Below are 10,179 nucleotides of genomic sequence, written 5' to 3'. Positions count from 1 at the left end.
CATGCCGTGGAGCAACTCAGCCCGTGCGCCACAACTCCTGAGCCTGTGCTCTAAGGACCGTGTGCCACAACTACTGAGCCCACATGCTGCAACTACTGAAGCCCACGCTCCTAGAGCCCATGCTCTGCAGCAAGAGAAACCACTGCAATGAGAAGCCCGCGCACTGCAATGAAGAGTAGCCCCCGCTTGCCGCAATTAGAGAAAGCCCACGAGCAGCAAGGAAGACCCAACACAGCCAAAATAAATAAATAAAAATAAATCAATTAATTTTAAATAAATAAATAAATAAAATAACACAAATTTTGTAAAAAAAAAATCAGTTTAACAAAATGAACTTGCCTTACTATGTATAAAGTATAATAATAACTATAGGATGCTACTGGCAAAAGCCAAAAAATAGAATAGAACAAGGAGCTTGCTAATTATCTGTGTTTGCAGTTATTTATATGATAAGTCTAGAGAAGTTTATACATCATAAAAGTTGATGAATTAGTTTGGAGAAATGACTTATTTAATATATGCTATTAAAATATTTGGAGATTTAATTAAGACATTAGAGCTATATTTCCAACTTTAATCTTAGAGAAAATAAATAGACACTAGATCTAAACATAAGGAACAGTCAATCTCTTAGGTAAAAATGCTGCAATATATCTTCATAATTTTGCCTGGGCAAAGTATTAGTAAGCATGTACCAAACCTGTGGACTTAAAACATCTTTAGCACATTTGTATTTATAAAAATTAGAACTTTTTTCACTTTTATCATACCTATTGCTGAAAGATTCCTAAAACAAATAAAAAAGTAAAACTCAATGAAAACATGTAAATATACAAAACAATAAGAGGTGATTATAATCTCAGTGCTTTTTTGGGGGGAAATGTATATGAATAAGTAATTCTTAGAAAAAAAATCACACATTATAAAATATGATTTTTCTCATAAACACCAGAAAAAGCCAAGTTGCATTGAAAAGGACATTGAATGTTTCATATATACATTGGAAACTGACATTAAGGTCAGTTTCCTATAATAAAGAATTATGTTGGGAATTTCCTGGCGGTCCAGTGGTTAGGACACCACACTTCCACTGCAGGGGACACAGGTTCAATCCCTGGTCAGGGAACTAAGATCCTGCATACCGGGCAGTGTGGCCAAAAAAAAAAAAAAAGAAAAGAAAAGAAAAGAAAAAACAAAAATTATATCATCTGTCTTTTGTATCAAAAACAATAGTCAGGGCTTCCCTGGTGGCACAGTGGTTAGGAGTCTGCCTGCCAATGCGGGGGACACAGATTCGAGCCCTGGCCCGGGAAGATCCCACATGCCACGGAGCGACTAATCCTGTGCACCACAACTACTGAGCCTGTGCTCTAGAGCCTGAGAGCCACAACTGCTCAGGCCCCCGTGCCTAGAGCCCGTGCTCTGCAATAAGGGAGGCCACAGCAATGAGAGGCCCACGTACCGCAGCGAAGAGTGGCCCCCGCTCGCCGCAACTGGAGAAAACCCGCATGAAGCAACGAAGACCCAATGCAGCCAAAACAAAACAAAACAAAACAACCAATAGTCAGATGATTTAAATTTTAGATATTTTTAAAAATTGGCTTGCTACATTGTAAACTGTAAAAATTCAGGTTTTCCTGCTGCCTCAACACCCTCACAGACTGGGCATAAACATCCCACTAGAGTGACCAGGTGCACCAGTGTGGAGGCTGGCCCCTGCCACAAATTCCTCTTTTTGCCCTCCCCTGACTGTGACCAAGGAACATTCAAACCTTCCAGTGAAATCCTCCTTCACCCTTTGTCCCCTCTGGAACTCAATAAAGACACTAGCCCACAGATTCCTCCCCCTCCTTCTCTTTCCCTCCTCCCCACCTACTTGATTGAGCCCACTCCCTTGGTGACCTCTCCCCATGTGTTCTCCTCTTGCCATGAGTGCCTGTGTCTCTAGGGCTTGTGACTATAATAAAATTTGTTTTCCTGGGCCTCTCTCACGTTCCGTTTTGTAGCTGCATCTGACAGAACATATAAAAGGTTACAAAACAACCAAAAATTTAAATAGTTTTGAAAATCATTTAGCATGATGAATACATACAATTTTATATGATATATTTTTCTAATCTTGTTTCCAAAATGATTGTGCACTTTAGGATTCAGTAAATTAAATGCTTTGTAAAATATATATCAATCATATTTCAGTAACTGAAATAAAGAGAACAATTTGTATTTAAGTGTGAGGACATGCCTCGGTAAACAAACTACAACACTAGTGATAAAATGATCTAGCTGGGGGTGGGGTGGGTGAGTAGGAGAAGAACATATCTTATTACTCATGTCCATTCATATCCCTTAGACATTGATTAGTATGTTGTGTAAGAGACGAAGAAGATGAATTCACTCAGCCATAAAGCAGCAGATGTGATTTAAGAGAAATCTTAGTGACTGAATGTAAATTCTCCAAAAGGATACTTCACTAGGTGAAGCAGTGTTACCTATCTGAGGTGAGACGGTGGAACGGAGCAGGGTAGGGGGTGTCAGAGTGAAGATTCACCTTAAATTTATACACCTAGGGCTTCTCTGGTGGCGCAGTGGTTGGGAGTCCGCCTGCTGATGCAGGGGACACGGGTTCGTGCCCCGGTCCGGGAGGATCCCACATGTCGCGGAGTGGCCGGGCCGTGGGCCATGGCTGCTGGCCTGCACTTCCGGAGCCTGTGCTCTGCAACGGGAGAGGCCGCAGCGGTGAGAAGCCGCGTACCACACACCCAAAAAATTATACACCTATAGATTTGTTAAAATTTTCACAATGAAATTTATAGTTTTATAATTAAATTTTTTAATATTATAATTTGGAAAACACCACTTAAGATTGAAAGGAGAAAATTTGGGTATAACTAATGAAATAAAAATATGAAATAGCATTTATTTTTTTGCCCAAAGGCAAAGATTTGTGAAATTTTAGGAAGAGACATCAAAAAATTAAATATAGGGACTTCCCTGGTGGTGCAGTTGTTAAGAATCCGCCTACCAATGCAGGGGACACGGGTTTGATCCCTGATCTGTGAAGATCCCACATGCTGCGGGGCAACTAAACCCGTGCACAGCAACTACTGAGCCTGTGTTCTAGAACCCGCGAGCCACAACTACTGAGCGCGCGTGCTGCAACTGCTGAAGCCCGTGCGCCTAGAGCCTGTGCTCTGCAACAAGAGAAGCCACCGCAATGAGAAGCCCACGCACTGCAACGAAGAGTAGCCCCCACTCGCTGCAACTAGAGAAAGCCCACGCGCAGCAGCGAAGACCCAACGCAGCCAAAAAACCAAAAACGAAAGTCCTTTCTTTTATGAAATGTGGGTGAGAGTAGATGATAGTTGATGTCTGCGAGATGTCCTCTTTGGACCAAAATCATCAGCAAATCATCCTCTCCCCAACCACTGTGACCATTAAATCCTACCACTCACACTTCCCCCTTACCTCATGTTTACCTTCCTCCATGGCTGTTGGCCCCACACAGCTGCTATGAGTTGTTTCCTCCTTAGTGTAGCACCCAGGAACACATCTCTGGAGCCATTCCACATGGTGTCAAATCCCAGCTCTGCTACTTTTGAGCAGTGTGACCCTGGGCAAGTTAATGAACTCTGTACATCAGTTTCCTTCTTGTTAAAATGGGGTAATATGGCCTCTACTGTGCAAAAATGTTATTAGGATAAAATGTTTAAGAGAAGAGTACAGAACACAGCCTGATGCTGTGGGTGAATTAGTGGTTTTTATCCCTGCTGTCATTAGCATTGTGATCATCCTGCCTGATCTCAGCAACTTATGGAAATAAAGTCTATACACTTCTATTCCTTGGTCATCAATTTTAAAGATTCACTTATATCTGTTTCGGAACTTCTCTTTCCCTTCTTGTCCTCCACAGTAGAATTCTTGCATCAGGCCATGGCCAATTGCTATAACAGGGTATGCATCATACTTTCTCATGTTTTCTCTGTGAATTTACTTCATTTATTTCCTGGATCTTCTGTATCTTAGTCATCTCTACTCAACAAAAACTATGCTCCAATTGGATGAAAAATAAAGCCAACAAAAATATTCTTCAGGGATTCCCTGGTGACGCAGTGGTTGAGAGTCCGCCTGCCGATGCGGGGGATGGGAGTTCGTGCCCCGGTCCGGGAGGGTCCCGCGTGCCGCGGAGCGGCTGGGCCCATGAGACATGGCTGCTGAGCCTGCGCGTCCGGAGCTTGTGCTCCACAACGGGAGAGGCCACGACAGTGAGAGGCCCGCGTACAGCAAAAAAAAAAAAAAAAAAAAAAAAAAATTCTTGACTTTACTCATAAAATCAAGCTATTAGAAGAAGTTGAGTAGTTCTTGAAAGGGAAGTGTGTTGTTCCTTTTTTAAATCCCATTTACTCTTTGTTTTTTGGCTGTACCACATGCGGGATTTTCGTTCCCTGACCAGGGATTGAACCCGTGCCCCCTGCAGTGGAAGTGCGGAGTCTTAACCACTGGAGTGCCAGAAAATTCCTTCCACTTATTCTTTATTTCATTTTTTAACTAAAATGTACAATGATGCACACAAATCTTATGGGTTCACTTAAATTTTTACACAGGTATAGACCAAAATATTCTTCACTCAGATCAAAATTTAGAATATTTCCAACACTTCGGTAGGTTCCTGGTGGCCCATCCTTGTCAATAGCTCCTCCTACAATGGTAACCACTATTTACACTATCACCATGGATTTTTTTTTGACTATAATTGAGTGGAAGTAAATGGTGACCTACAAAATTTTCTCTTTTGTGTTTTCCTTGTTTTGAACGTTATTATGTCTGTGGCATTCGTCTGTTACACATACCAGAATTAAGTTAGGATGAGGTCAGAATGCAGTAGTGTAAGCCCTTAATTCAATATAACTGGAATCCATATAAGAACAGAAAATTTGGATACAGTCCTTAGAAGAGAATGCCAGGTGAAGATGAAGGCAGAGATTGGGTTGATGCTTCTGTGTAACAGGAATCATTAGAGATTGTAAGCAAATCATCAGAAGTTTTGGGAAAGTCATGAAACAGCTCTCAGAAGGAACCAACCCTGCTGACATCTTGATCTCAGGCTTCTAGCCCCCAGAGATGTGAGAAAATAGAGGGAACCAGAGACATATGTCACCCTTGTCTACTTGCTTTATGGCTGCCTGATTTTCTTCTCCACATTCTCTCTGATAGCCTGTCTGAATTCCTCTTTCATTTCTGACCAAACTGACTGATCCTCACATCCATTCTAAAGCCTTCACTCCACATGCACTGAAGATCAGTAGAGTGTGTTGAACTCACAGCTACTGAGCATTGTTTTAGCATCTCTATAGCCACTGTTTACATACACTATTAAAAATTATTTTCCAGGTGCAATTTGCTAGTGGAAGTTGATAGGAATTTTTCTCTAAATTTCTCTCATCACTGAAAGAGATGATCGTCCTTTCCCATTTTGTGAACTGAAAGAGTCACATAAGAAAAACATGACTGAATGTTTGCAAGTTTCAAATGGCAGGAATGATCAGGGATGTGAAGAATTCCCAGATATAAATGTTACTGTGAAATAGAAGCATGTTTTATATGTACTTAATATCTTAATTCCAATAATATCTCACCTCCATTCAGTATAAAGATCTCAGATACTTCTTGGTTCTTAGTGTACCACTTACAAGACATTAAACAGTTTGGTTCAACCAATATTCAGACCACAAACACTGTGCTGAGTATCTTCATATCCCTTTCTTGGAGAGAGGCATTTTTTAAAAATAAATTTATTTATTTATGGCTGCATTGGGTCTTCGTTGCTGTGCACAGGCTTTCTCTAGTTGCAGCGAGCAGGGGCTACTCTTCGTTGTGGTGCATGGGCTTCTCATTGCTGTGATCTCTCTTGTTGTGGAGCACGGGCGCTAGGCAGGCAGGCTCTAGAGCGCAGGCTCTGTAGTTGTAGCACACGGGCTTAGTTGCTCCACAGCATGTGGAATCTTCCCCGACCAGGGCTCGAACCCGTGTCCCCTGTGTTGGCAGGCAGATTCTTAACCACTGCGTCACCAGGGAAGTCCGGCATTTTCTTAATTAACTCCAATTACACCCCTGTAGAATCTTTTTAATCAGAGGAATGTTAAGAGCCTTTATTTGTTATTGAATGACTGCAGTTCTTAAGGGTCAGCTGTGGTCAGTAAGGAGGGCAAATTTTGGATTGAAAAGCCTTTCTTGTCTCTAATACAAACTGTTTATTCCTACTCTAAGATGGTCAAACTTTTTAACAAATTTATTTCCTAATTTCTCTTAGCAGTAGTTCTGTTTCTTTCCTTATAGCTCTTACTATATTTCGCTTCATCAATATAATTTTTTGGTATTACTATTCTACTAGTCATCTCTCTTTTCTGTTTAATTTTAGTATTTAATTAATTAATTAGTTTATTTATTTTGGCTGCTCTGGATCTTGGTTGTGGCACGTGCTGTCTTTGTTGTGGAATGTGGACTTCTTAGTTGCAGCATGTGAAATCTTAGTTGCAGTGTGCGGGATCTAGTTCCCTGACCAGGGATTGAACACCGGGCCCCCTGTATTGAGAGTGCAGAGCCTTACCCACTGGACCACCAGGGAAGTCCCCTCTGTTTAATTTTTTTTTGTATGTGAATGTTTATAGTGACTTTATTCATAATCTCCAATAATTATAAACAAACCAAATATCTTTCAATGGGTATATTTTAGAATAAACAGTGATACATTGATACAATAGAATGCTGACTGACAATAAAAAGAACTACTGAACCATTAAAATGTGAACAAATGTCACAGATATTATGCCAGAAAACATATTACCTGATGTTCTGGAAAAGACAAAACTAGGAAAACTAAAATTTGATCAGTGGTTACTAGAAGTGGAAACTGACTTTTGAAAAAACATGAAGGAACTTGGGTGATGGTGGTGCTTCCCAAACTGTATAGATACCACAGCACTGCACACAAAAAAATCAATTTTACCAAATGTAAATTATCAATAAAACCAACTTTAAAAACCCATCAGTCATTTTTCACCTATCTATTGCCAAAAATCCAAGTCTAATGACCCATCATTTTAGGGAGCCTGTAGGATAATGGGCACTCTTATACATGAGCATAAATTGGTACAACCTCCATGGAAAGCAGTTTGGCACCATCTACCAAAACTGCCTAAATCCTTTGACTCAGCAAAAAGCTAATTCTTACCTGGTACTTGCTCATCTGTATGCACACTTCAAGTTACTACATCGCACTCCGGTACCCAGTACTTTCTGAAAGTTTGCTTTAACCGAAAGAACTTCATTCGTACCTGTCTTTGTTAACTGGAAAAAAATTGAGATTTTCACATTTATGAAAAAAGGCAGAGGGGGAAAACAGCAGTTTGTTTTGCAGAGAGCCACTAGAGACGGCAGCATGTCTGGGCAGTGGGAGTGGCACAGCCAAGCTCTTTCCCTGGGAACTACTACACTCTGGCATCTCAGCATCCAGAGCCATCACTTTGAATTGTCTGTGAGCATTTGTGTTTTATCCCATTTTATGCCTCTGTTAGCAAGATGTGTCATAAGGCAATTTCTTCAATTTTTGCTATTTTGGCTTACAGAAGGTTTCAGAGGCATACTCCACTTTTGGATAGCAGGGGAAACCTGTATAATTACAAATAATGGAAACCCAAATATCCATAGAATGCACTACTATACTATGCATCAGTAAAGATGGACACTTCCTATGGAATAATCAAATTCATTTGTTATCTGTATAACAGCATGTACTGCACATGGGGTTTTTGGTTAAAAACGGGGAAAGGTAATTATACTAATTTGTTGTGTATGCTTTAAGAAACTAGATACACAAGAAACTAATAGTAATGACTATGGAGAAAGACTGAATTGGGCAGAAATGGATGTTAATTCATGGAAAGGGAGGGAAGTTTGTGGCCTGAAGAGCCCACAGTTGTTTCTTATCCATGTACAGTTAGTACGGACTTGTTCAGTGATGGTTGGGGAAATGCTACTACTTTGTATTTGTAGGTGCTTTGTGAAAAACTGAGAAGACACTTAGGAAGCTAAGAATGTTGATCCAAAGAGGGAATTCCACTGCAGCTGATAGCACTCCCCTCCAATCCCACTCCTCTTAGTAGAGGCTAACATCCCATCAAATTGGCTGAGTCATACCATACCTTCAGGCAGATTTAAAAAAAAAGAGAGAGAGAAAAGACACAAAGGAAATGGACTGAGTTATTTAATTAGGTTCTTTGTAAGAAGTTTAGAACACTGCTTTGTGAGGATAAATTCTGTTTGTGAGAGCAAACACAGAGGAGGTAGCCCTGGAGCTGAGGAACAGCTTTGATTCTTCGCAGAATTTGTGAGTCCACATCTTTTTGATCAACCTTGCGCTGCTCTGTAATCTCGTATTTCTCTCTCTCTGTGTTGAAGATCTCACCTTCCTGGTGCCTGGGCTTATGCAGCTTCTTCTTGAAGTAAGCGTCAGTGAGATGTTCTGGGATTTTCACACCACTGATATCAATTTTGGTGGAAGTGGCAATGACAAATTTCTGGTGTGTTCTTCGCAGAGTATCTCGATTGAGGGACAGAGGCCCAGTCACAAGTAGGAAGCCACAGATCAGCTGCTTCAGAAAAATGACCCTCTTGCCTCTGTGGTGCCCAGTGAGGATAACCAGGATGGTCCCAGGAGTGATGCTGGCGCAGTTTTCTCACATGCTTACTGAAGGGTTTTTTGCCGTGACTCAACAGCTTTCAAGGCACATCTTCAGTAGGATAATACCCAGGCATTTTGCGAAGTTTAACCACCTGGATAACACCATTCTTGTCACCACCAACTGGTTTTGTGACAGTAGCAAGGACCTTCACCTTCTTTTTCTTTTCAACCTTGGATTTAGATGCTGAATACTTCCTCTTGTACAAGGCCTTTCTGGAATACATAGCCGATCAGGAATATCTGCCAATTCCTCTGACCAGGACAGGGTTTCGGCTGCAGTGGGGTTTCCCCTTCTTAACCTGCTTCACCTTTTGAACCTTGTCACCAGTCTCAGCCTTCTTGGCTTCAGGTTTTTTCTCCTTAGTATCTGGCTTCTCAGCCTTTTCACCTGCCATCTTGCAAGATGGGAAAGAGCCCCTCTGTTTAATTTTAAAGGATGTTAATAGGTTCATCATTTAGGCAGGGTGCTGAAGCAGTCTTGAGGTTTCTACTCCCTACATTCTTCTGCGATTTATTCTGATTCTCCTCTCTGCACTGCTGTTACCTCCCATTAAGCCCTCACCCTCTCCACCTGGAATATATATTTAAACTTGACATATATGTCATGTGTTACCATCAAATGCAGGTATGTGTTAAAACTGGGGATATAGTCGGGCACAAAACATAAAAATCCCTACCTGTCCAGTGGTAATTGTGGGACTCGAGGGACATTGTTCCAGCTAATGATTAAGAACTCTCCAGACAATAGGGGCTTCTTAGACAATGGGTGAATTTCCAGGATGTCCGGCCCCCTTCCGAGAAGGAGGGAGATAACAAAATGTAAAAAAGGTGTCTGTCAAAGACCAATCAGGCAGCTGGGGACAAGGAGGGAGATAACAAAATGTAAAAAAGGTGTCTGTCAAAGACCAATCAGGCAGCTGGGGACAAGTTCCCTCTCTGGTCCGAGCCTAAGCCGGGACCAATCAGCAGGAGAACACAACCAAATCTATAATTTACATACGGGGAAGTGGGAACCTATAAAACTGACATATTCGCGCCCAAAAGGGTTCCTTCTTCGACCTCCTACGTGAGGACCAAGGAACCCCGGTGCACCGGCCTTCAATAAACCTCTTGCGTTTTGCATCGGCTTCCGACTCTTGTTGTTTCCTGGGCGAGTCGAAACTCCTAGGAGACCGCGCAGGTCTAACATTTGGGGGCTCGTCCGGGATTCCACTCGCCCCGGACCACAAGAACATCGGGAGTTGGAGGTACCAGGTAAGCTCGAGCTTGATTGTCTGTTTGTCCCTTGTTCTTTGTGGGCCATTATCGGAGGAAAGCCGTAAGAATCGGCTTATTATGGAATCTGTATCGGACCTCTGGCTAGGCAGACGTGCTAATAGCCGGCGTCCATGAGCCCTAGGGGACGCCCTGGTGGCTCAACTGGAAGGAGAGGCAAACTCTGT

General features: G+C 41.9%; 1 pseudogene; it reads right to left on the bottom strand.

Annotated features, from left to right (window-relative positions):
* Positions 1–8,284: 8,284 nt before the first annotated feature.
* Positions 8,285–9,132, bottom strand: LOC115848005 (large ribosomal subunit protein eL6 pseudogene; annotated as a pseudogene).
* Between the last annotated feature and the right edge of the window lie 1,047 nt (positions 9,133–10,179).

The sequence above is a fragment of the Globicephala melas genome, chromosome 19 (assembly GCF_963455315.2).
Source record: "Globicephala melas chromosome 19, mGloMel1.2, whole genome shotgun sequence".
NCBI classification, from domain to species: Eukaryota; Metazoa; Chordata; class Mammalia; order Artiodactyla; family Delphinidae; genus Globicephala; species Globicephala melas.
This window is presented reverse-complemented; position numbering and strand designations above follow the sequence as displayed.